The following is an 11085-nucleotide window of genomic DNA, read 5'->3' as shown; positions in this document are numbered from 1 at the left end:
ATGTAAGGCAAAACTAGCTTCTTCCACAGACAGGAGGGAAATCAACTGAACCTCCACCAGACTGAACAGAATTTGCATGGCTATAGACGAGAATAATTTGCATTGCTACCAGTTATAATTTACACTGTTATAAAATCACTTCCATAGACAGAGTCAGCTCGTCTGAAGGAAGACATTTTGGGAATAGACAATGCCTGAGTTTACATTCAAGCACAAACTTTCCCCTACAAGGTGAACATTTCCATTGTCTGCCAATTCTGCCTGATACAGTCAACATTTGTTTATGCCAAGGGTTCAGCATATTTTCTTGAGCTCGTCGTTCAGAACAGCAAATACGAAAATTGCAAGTCAGGTATTGGGTTTGGGGGAATACTAGGTTTTTGGGAAGCTGCTGCCAAAATAATTGGTGTTTATACTGCACATTATACACTAGTCATATTTGTTTCTAGGATTTATTGTGGCTTCTGTACTTTAAAAAAATAATCCTTACAAATGCTAGAATATTATTCTGTATCAAAACTTGTCGGGAGTTTGGAAAGATGGGATATATCATGGGCCTGGATTTGAAGTAACCTGAAACCAAAGATGCTACAGGAGTACCGTGGCCCTAGTGGCAATTTTGAGGCCATGTTTGTCCAATCAGCACTCACTTACCTGTGACCCCGTGAGACCTCAGCTAGGACTGAGAAACCTAAGTGAAAACTATGGGAGAAAAAGATAGTCTTGTACATACTCAAAAGTTTATCTCTGGAACTAAAGATCGAGTTGACCAGAGAAGAGAATATATAGTGTCTAATTTTAAATCTTGACAGTATATTTAATGGTGTCGAGTGATTTTTCTCATATTGGTACATATTAAATGAAAGTCTGATAAGTGTGTTGGGACTGCATAGAGTAATGTAATTTGTGATAACAATGAAAATATAGGAGACTAGTTAAGCTAATACCCTACAGCAATGCCTCATGCTGGCTCACACAGAGAGCTTGGACTCTCCACCTCCAAGGTTAGCGGGCTTTCTTTTTTGCCCCATCCCCTTTCTGTTTCAAGGAGCTTACAAGTCAACTGGGCCAGTGAGGAGGGGTATTTAGGAGGGACTCGGGAGTCATATAAAACAGACGCACATAATTTCTGCTTGATGGTCTGTAGGGAACGTGCTGGCAGCTGTCCATAGAATGCCATCAGTAAGTGGCAAAGAAAAAGAGTAATAGAGTACTGGGTGTGGTTAAAGGACCCTTTTCACTTATTCAGAGGCTGAGTACGACCTTGATGTTTTTTCCACATCAAGAAGATTCCACTGGCTTTCCTTCTCCTGCCCCTTCTGCTCCCCACTCTGGCCATCATAGGCAAATTCAGCCTCCTTTTCCAGGCAGGATGGTCCAGCTCTTCATGTAACCTATAATGCACAGGTGAAGCTGATTATCTTGCTGCTTTGCTTTGCTACTTCTAGGACTTTTTTTATTTTGAAAATTTTGTTATTTTATCTAAAACATTTTGTCCTTCATGGCTGATGCCCCAGAAATGTCTCTCAGTGCCTCCTTTGAAAATCAAAGCTTAATAATTATTTTTTATTTAAATTTTAATTTCTATTTAAATAAATCTCATCCTCTCTAAGGTAATGAATGCCCTTGTATAAGCAAAGATTAATTTGGTGAAAATAGAATGTGAAATGCATGTGGATCAATGTTTTATTATCTTCCTATAATAATACATAATATTTATGGAGCATGCACTAGAATAAAAAAGATAAGAGAGACAGAGAGAAGCCATCTACAAAGAGTGAAATGGAAGGTGTATTAATAGCACACATTAGCCCCAGAGCTCCTTCTCTCAGCTCACTCTGCCACAAAAACAAGCTCTTGTTTGTGTCTGCAGTGCTTAAGAAAGGCTAAAAGTTCTTTTATCCACCTGAGTGTCCTATTAAACAGGATTTTTAAATGAATCTTGTTTTTCCCTTGCTTCTCTCATTTGTCTCATTCTTCAGATGTATATAAGAGGATGAGTACATAGGAAAAGACACCCCTTTGACTTCTCTGGGCAAACACTCAAATCAAGAGATATGAGTGATGGTACGTATTGCTTAGGCCTATCGTCCTGCCTTTAAATTAGAGGAAGGAGGTCCTTGTGCTTAATACATGGCCCAGCCCAATTTGATAAGAAGCCTCACAGGTGTTTAGGGCCAATACTATATATCGATGGTACCCATTTTCCAAGGACTACAGAAAAAAATTCTAGCTAAAGAGGGATGCTAGTCCAATCATATTATCACTCTTGCAAAACTGTTGTGAAATAAAGAGGAAAACAGGAAATTATGAATAGAAGCAGAGGCTTAAAAGATACACAGAGAAGCAATGAGCTAATGTGGTGATCGGTAAAGACCAGGTACAGTCTTCAGTGAGAAAGAAGAAAAATCTAAGAGGAAGGGGAAGTTAGAGACAGAAAAAAGACAAAGATGTAGACCGGAAGGCAGGGGAGCCCGTGGGCCACTGCAGGCGGGCAGAGGTGGGAAGTAGAACTAATACTCACACAAATGCTGAGAACTCACTGAAGACCTGTGAACTCTTGCTTCTGAGGCCCCTCAAGAGCCCGTGGGCTCCACTTGTTTCTGGCAGGCAGGACTGGACCTTCAATTTCTGTCAGAGCCCGTCTCCATGACTGCCTTTCTGGTTTACAATACCCATTTCTTCAGATTCATCGCCTCTTCCCTTTCATCTCACCTTGGCGCAGAAACACAGTGTCTCTCTGCCTTCGCTTCTTAAGAATGCAGGGTGGCCTGAAAAACAGGAGAAATTTACTGACCTGTGGTTCTGGAGGCTTGAAGCAAAAAACCAAGGTTTCAGCAGGGCCATGTTCTCTCTAACAACTCTAGGGGAGCACCCTTCTTTGCCTCTTCCAGCTTCTGGTATTTGCCACCAGTCGCTGGTGTTCCCAAGCCTGTAGCTGCCTCACTCCAGTCACAAGGTCGTATTCTCCCTGTGCATCTTCACATCATCTTCCTCTTTGCATACACTTTTTACCAGGACCTTGGATTCTTATACAATATCAATATTTAATCCATATTAAATCAGAGCTCACCCTAATGATCTCATTTTAATTTGTTCATCTCTGAAAGACTCTATTTCCAAAGAAGATCCCATTCTGATGCACTGGGGGGTGGATACTTCAACATACCTTTATTTTTGCAGGGGAGGGGGACGTGGCATGGTTAAATCTAAAACACCCTCTAATTAATAAGTTTGAATTAATTAATCTGTGTATCCTTAGAATAATTCTCCCATTACCCCAATCCCGTATAGGATGTTTGAGGATGTCTCTGTCCTGTGAATCTAAAACAACCCACAACACTAAAAATGTGGTTTTATTAAATAATTTTATTTAAAGATGTGACTCCAGCCAGCATACCTATATGTATATATATTGCTGTGAATCAGCTTGCTTACCGATGGGAAAACAGTAACTCTTCTTCTTTGTGACCTTAAGTAGTTTATCCTGTGTGTAAGGTAGGAGATAGCACAGTGGTTACACTGTCTACGGACTGAAGCATCCTTCATGACTGAAGAAACAGACGGGCAGCTATTTACAATAAATGTGAAGGTATTTCCTTAGCAATATAAATATATACCAGTCAGAGCTATAAGAAAGTAGATGGTACACTCAAATTATGGTAATTTTATGCTTTAAGTGTAGTTATTTCTGCCAAGGGGAGGGCAATTCTTGGAAAACAATTTCTCTGTGAGTTTCAAGCTTGTGAGAGCAGTAAAGCAAGACCCAAAGAGGATAGAGGAGATGCAGGAAGGAACTATACATATAAAGTTCTGGTGGCTCACGCCTGTAATCCCAGCACTTTGGGAAGCCGAGGCAGGTGGATCACGAAGTCAAGAGATCGAGACCATCCAGGCCAACATGGTGAAATTCCGTCTCTACTAAAAAATACAAAAAATTACCTGGGTGTGGTGGCATGCTCCTGAAGTTCCAGCTACTTGTGAGGCTGAGGCAGGAGAATTGCTTGAACCCGGGAGGCGGAGGTTACAGTGAGCCAAGATCATGCCACTGCACTCCAGCCTGGCACCTGGTGACAGAGTGAGACTCTGTCTAAAAAAAAAAAAAAAAAGTTTGTTTTCTTTGCCTTCGTCTCAGAGTGTTGTCTTGAGGCACTAATTCACCTCTTGTCTTGTCTTTCAGGCAGATGTGTGATTACATTATCCTCTCATCCCAAAGCCAACCTTCTATTTCCTGGAATCCTCTGATCCGTAGTCAGACACGTTATCCATTGTGCCATTGGCCCATGCTCCCAACTATCTATTTCAAACTACCTAAGGGACATTTTTGGACATCCTAAAAGACTTCAAACTCTACCTATCAAAAAAAAAAAAAAAAAACCACCCATTCTTCCACCCTGTCTCAGTCTTGCACTCACTGCCCACTTTTTGATTGAAAATTTTTTTCTGCCACCCATTTAAAAATTGATATTGTATTTGAATCCTCTTCTTTCCACATAATCCCCTTTAAAAAAATTCAGCTTGTATTTTAGATGCATGGGATACATGTGCAGATTTGTTGCATGGGAATAATGTGTGATGCTGGGATTTGGAGTGTAGATCTCACCACCCTAGTAGTAAGCATAACATCCAATAGGTAATTTTTTAAGCCACCCTCTCCCCTCACCCTCTAGTAGTCCACAGTGTCAATCATTCCCATATTTATTTCCATGTGTGCTCAGTGCTTAGCTTCCACCTATAAGTGAGAACATCCAATGTTTGGTTTTCCATTTCTGCATTAATTTACTTAGGATTCTGGTCTCCAACTCCATCCATGCTGCTGCAAAGGACATGATTTTATTCTTTTTGTGTCTGTGTAGTATTCCATGGTGTCTATGTACCACATCTTCTTTATTCTATTCACTGTTGATGGGCAACTAGGTTGATTTCATGTCTTTGTTGCAATGAACATGTGAGTGCATGTGTCTTTTTGGTAGAATGATTTATTATCTTCAGATATATACCCAGTAGTGGGATTACTGGGTAAAATAGTAACTCTGTTTTAAGTTCTTTGAGAAATCTACAGACTGCTTTCCACAGTGGCTGGGCTAATTTACATTCCCACCAATAGTGTATAAGCATTCCCTTTTCTCCACAGCCTTACCAGTGAGGGAATGTGTTCTCTCCTTGGGTTCACAACGGGGTGTGGTTTCAAAGGCAAGAACTTCCCAGCCATCCCACCACCCACCTCTCCATCTGGGAGACTAGTGGTCTTTGTTTAACTTTCAGGTGTGCAGGAAGATTGCCCAGGTGAGCGGTGAGCTTCCTTTGTTTAGAAAAGCCTGTGAGAAGCTACCAAACAACAAATTAGATATCAGAAATCAAAGGTCAATCACTCCAGTGGAAGTTTAAAGGAAATCCTTTAATAGGACAGAAAACATGAATAGGATGGGAATAACTCCCAAGTTAAAAGTCCCCTTCTCCCACATCCATGTGGACTCCATTTCTGGATCCCCTCTGATGACAGTGTGAGAGCTCTCTCTCTCTCTCTCTGTTTCTTTCCCCCTTTTCTCTCTCTCTGTCTAAATAAATCACTTTTTGCAAAACTCTTTGGGGTCTGATATTTACTTAAATGAGCTCACTGTGCCCAGCAGGTTCCTCTCCCCCATTCCTGGGTGAGTGAGGGACCAAGGGCCTGGAAGAAAGCATCCTACTGGGGAGCAGAGCCTCCCCCATGTCCCACAACCTGGTCACATCTGTTGGCGAGCCAGCCAGGGGGTGCAAACGTCAGAGTGGATTGGCTCTCCCTAGGGCAGAACTTCTCCATCTAGAAGACCATAGTCAAACCAGGTCCTAGGCTCAAATAGTTAATTGCAGGTCCCACAACCTTAGAGCATTTTCCTATAATGGAAAATGGGGTGGGGGAAGAGGCTCAGGTCCTGAGGGCATTGTTCTGGCCTCAGCCACATGGCCCCACCTTCTTTGCATGGTGTGCACTGAGGTTCCTCCCTAGAAATTTGTACTCCTAGGGCCTGTGTAAATTGGACTGTTGCTAGGGAATATTAGTATCCATCTCCCAAGCCTCACTGGCTTGGTTCAGGGACATGCTGGTATGAACCACCCATTCCAATAGTCCACATATCTTTATGGTGGTCACCAAAGGCATGCAGACAGTGAGCTTGAGTACTGATGGCACTGGTAGCATGATTAAGCCCAGCACATGGGAGGCCCAAAAGATGATCATGCATCTTGGGAATAAGGAAATTACGAGGTGCTAACTAGGGGGTGCCCCAGATCCTGTGCCCTATCTGAGGGATGCCTCAGATCGAGTGATTGCAATTAATAACCTGGGATGCTGGCATCCTTCATGTTCGATTTCAGATGGGTGCTACTCTTCCCAAAATAAAGTCACCATTGAAATGTATCTCGGAGAACTGGGACCAATTTGACACATGATCTTTGAAGAAGAAGCGGCTCATTTTTCTCTGCCAAATAGCATGACTGAAATACCCCCTGCCAAGTGGAAAAACCTGGCCTCTTAAGGGAAGTATAGATTATGACACTATTCTACAATTAGACGTGTTTTGTAAAAGTGAGGGTAAATTGTTTGAGGTCCTCTATGTGCAACTTTTCTTTTCTCTAAAAAACAAGCCTCAGCTCTGTCAGGCCTGTTCCCCATACCCTAATCAGTCCTCCTCAGGACTGCCTCCACATTTGGGACACCCTGTGGCTTCTACCTCCACCAATGCCAACCAGGGCTCCTCAGCTCCTATACCCCAACAGGAGCCAGAGAGGGCTGATACAGCCAAGGCACCTCAGGCTGCTAGGATGCCCAGACTCTGCCTCCTACAGGCAGTAGGAGGAGAATTTGGTCCAACCAAGGTACACACCCCCTTCTCTCTTTCTGACTTAAAGCAAATCAAGGTGAACTTAGGAAAGTTTTCAGATGACCCAGACAACTACATAGATGTTCTGCAGGGCCTGAGTCAGTCCTTCAAATTAGATTGGAAAGATGTCATGCTATTGCTTAACTAAACCCTAACTAGCAGTGAGAGAGAGGCTGTTCTAGCAGAGGCTCAGGAGTTTGGGGATACCTGCTACCTTAGTCAAGTACATGAACTAATGATGCCAGAAGAAAAGGATAGATTTCCTACAAGTAGACAAGCAGTCCCTAGCATGGACCCTCACTGGGATCCTGACTCAGAGCACAGGGACTGGAATCATAGGCACTTCCTCACCTGCATACTTGAGGGATTAAGGCAAATTAGGAAGAAGTCCATGAACAATGCAATGTTATCCACCATAACTCAGGGAAAGAAAGAAAACCCAACAACCTTCCTTGAGCAATTGTGGGAGGCTTTAAGAAAGTGCACGCCCCTGTTACAAGACTCCATTGAGGGTCAGTTAATACTAAAGGACAAGCTTATTATGCAATCAGCAGCAGACATGAGAAGGAAGCTCCAGAAGCTAGCCTTGGGGCCAGAAGAGAGTCTAGAATCATTACTGAACCTGGCAACCTTGGTGTTTTATAATAGAGACCAGGAGGAACAGGCTGAAAGGAAGAGGAGTGACCAGAGAAAAGCTGCGTCCCTAGTCATCGCCCTCAGGCAAGCAGACCCAAGAGGCTCAAATGAGGGAAAGGCTCAGGTTAGCCACCAGTCTGGCAGAGCTTGTTACCAGTGTGGTCTGAAGGGATATTTTATAAGAAATTGTCCCCAGAGGAATGGACCACCACCTCATTCTTACCTGTTGTGCCAAGGGGATCACTGGAAAGTACACTGTCCCAGGGGACAAAGGTTCCCAGGGCCTGAGGTATCTAACCAGATGACCCAACTATAGGACTGAGAGTGCCCAGGACAAGTGCCAGCACAAATCATCACCCACACAGAGGCCTGGGTAAAGCTGACCATAAAGGGCCAGGAGGTCAGTCTTCTCCTGGACATTGGCAAGGCCTTCTCCATTTTACTCTCCTGCCCTGGACAGTTGTCCTCCAAGTCTGTAACTATCTGAGGAGTCTTAGGACAAGCAGTCTCCGAATATTTCTCTCAGCCCCTATGAGATGCTTTATGGATGGCCCTTTCTTACTAATGATCTCGTATTAGACAAGGAAACAGCAGATCTAATAAAAGATATAACCTCCTTGGACAAGTACCAACAGGCTCTTAAAACTTTACCTGAAGGACACCCTAGGGAAACAGGGGAATAGTTGTTCTGCCCTGGAGACTTGGTGCCTGTTAAGTCTCTCCCCTCAGACTCTCCCTCTCCAGGTCCATCTTGGGAAGGACCATTTTCAGTTATTCTGTCTACCCCAACGGCAGTTAAGGTGGTGGGAATTGACTCATGGATTCATCACACTTGGCTGAAGCCTTAGACACTTTCTGAAGAAAGTCATAAACCCTCCACTCTGCAGCCTGAAGTTCCAGGAGATTAGCCTTTGTACACCTGTGAGCCGTTAAAGGATCTACATTTGCTCTTCTGACAAGATCCCCAGGAAAGTAACTACTCATGAGTCTAACTTACATCCTAGCATTAACAGGACTATCACTCTTAACTTTGCTATCTCTCAAACTCCAATTATTCCTTTCATGTGTGGCAGGTTGAAAAAAATAGGAAAATTTGGTGCTGGCATTAGAAAAGTTTCTACCTCTACTCAGTTACTACAAGCTATCTCAGAAGTTAAATAATAACATAGAAATGTTGCTAACTCACTTTGTAGAAACAGCTTAACTCTTTAGCTGCCATAGCTTTTCAAAGTAGAAGGGCCCTAAATCTGCTAACAGCTAAGAAAGAGGGAACCTGTCTCTTTCCGGGAAAAGAATGCTGCTACTTTGTAAACCAATTAAGTGTTCTTTTAAACAAAGTTAAAAAAACTCAGGAATCAACCGAACACAGGGCTAAAAATGTAGAAACAGTATTGGGGAGCTTGTTTAACCACTGGCTATACTGGCTGTATCCTCTCTTAGGCCTGTTTATAACCATTCTATATTTGTTGGCCTTTGGGCTTTTCATCTTTAACTTACCTGTCACATTCATTTCTTCTAGAACCATAAGGCCAAAAATAATCCTGCAACTGGAACCCCTGATGTCCTTGGTTCATGAACTCTATCATGGATCTCAGGATCAACCTGCAGCCCTGAAAGACTCCCCTCTGGAGGAAACCTCAACTCCAGGGCGGCCCTGTTTCAGCAGGAAGTAGCTAAAGAGCGATCGACACCCGTGTCCCAACAGCAGTTGGACTTCCTGTTCTGAGGGGGGACTGAGGAATTGTGTTCTGTCCTTGGGTCCACAAGAGTGCATGGTTTCAAAAGCAAGAACTTCCCAGGGCCATCCCTCCACCCACCTCTCCATCTGGGAGACCAGAGGTCTTTGTTTAACTTTCACACGTGCGGGAAGATAGACTGCCCAGGTGAGCTTCCTTTGTTTAGAAAAGCCCATGAGAAGCTAAGAGAGGACTGTGGGCCAAACAAGAAATCAGATATCAGAAATCAAAGGTCAATCACTCCAGGGGAAGTTTAAAGGAAATCCTTTCATAGGACAGAAAACCCGAATAGGGTGGGAATAATTCCCCGGTTAAAAGTTCCCTTCTCTCACATCCGTGCGGTCTCCATTTCTGGATCCTCTCTCACAACAGGGTGAGCTCGCTCTCTCACTCTCTCTATTTCTTTCTCCTTTTTCTCTCTCTCTGTCTAAATAAATCACTTTCTGCAAAACTTTAGGTCCGATATTTACTTAAATGAGCTCTCTGCACCCAGCAGGGTCCCCCATTCGTGGGTGAGTGAGGGACCAAGGGCCTGGAAGAACACATCCTATTGGGAAGCTGAGACTCCCCCACACCCCACAACCCAGTCACACCAGCATCTGTTGCTTTTTGCATGTCCCATTTTTAAAGGTCTTTATTCTTAGTGATTCCAGGTGGCAGCTAATAAGCTGAGAAGCCAAACCAACCAATGGATTGGCAAGGGCAAAGAAATGCATACTATCTAAGAGAGAGTGTGGCATAGTGAAATCCCAGTCATAGACGTTTTTGGTTCTTGTCCTGGCTTGAGCCCTAACATTTTGGGCAAATCACTTTCCTTGCTAAGCCTCACATGCAATCCTTGAATATATTTTATAAGCGATATATAAAAATAGCATTATTAAGCACTTATGTAGTGAAGGGTTTGTTAATTACAAAGGGCTATTTAAATATTAACTATTATTTTTTCCCTGATACTATTCACTTTCTTAGCAGGGATCTGTTTTTTTTTTTTTTTTAAGTGATAAATCTCTTCAGCCAAATAAAAAAAAAAAAGTGCTTTCGGGTGCTGGAATGGCTCAGCCCAAATGACATTTTGGGTAAGAAGTCATCATTTCAGTACACTTAACCTCACCTTGACAACAACTTACTCTTGATCTAGGTTCCAGTGGGTACATTTTTAAAAAAAGTTTAGGATTGAGCCATGGTAACAGTCTGTTGAAGGTCACAATCTACTTTTCAAATGTTTTGGGTTCAATAAAATTCCAGATGTATTTGGCCCTGAACAATTTTATTTTGTTTTTAAACCCATGTGTGTTTTAAAGAAAATCATATCCATATGTATTTGATTCATTTACACTTCGATCATTAAAAATTGGTTTCTTTTATAGTTATCTAATATACAATACACTATCAATTGTCCAAGAGTATTTAAATTTACTTTCCTTACATTGAAAAACAAAAGCCATTTTAAAGAAGGCCAAATAACAGGAAGCTGTGGTTTGCTAAAAGTAAATAAATTTTATACACCCAGTGTTTCCATTTCGAGTTCAAACTCCAAATCTGTCATCTCTGAGTTGTGTCTAAAGAAGCCTTAACAAAACGAGTTCCAAAATAAGCAGAAAAGTGCCAGTTAAAAGCAGATTAAAATAGCTAACAAAACACGGCACTTACAGTCACAATTGTGAACCTATGTCAGCTGATGTGTAAATAGATATTGAACCAATAGCAAGGGATCAAGCAGAACACTTAGGCTCTTCTATCACTGAGTGACCTTGGGTAGGTCATGCAATTTAATAGCTTCTCACTTTCCTGCTTAAAAATATGGAGTAATAAGATCTGGCCTACATATATCTAAGTGCTGAAGATACAGT

This window comes from Aotus nancymaae, unplaced genomic scaffold (assembly GCF_030222135.1).
Source record: "Aotus nancymaae isolate 86718 unplaced genomic scaffold, 86718_ANA_hifiasm-v0.15.2.pri h1tg000014l, whole genome shotgun sequence".
In the NCBI taxonomy this organism is placed as follows: Eukaryota; Metazoa; Chordata; class Mammalia; order Primates; family Aotidae; genus Aotus; species Aotus nancymaae.
Note: the sequence above shows the minus strand (reverse complement) of the source record.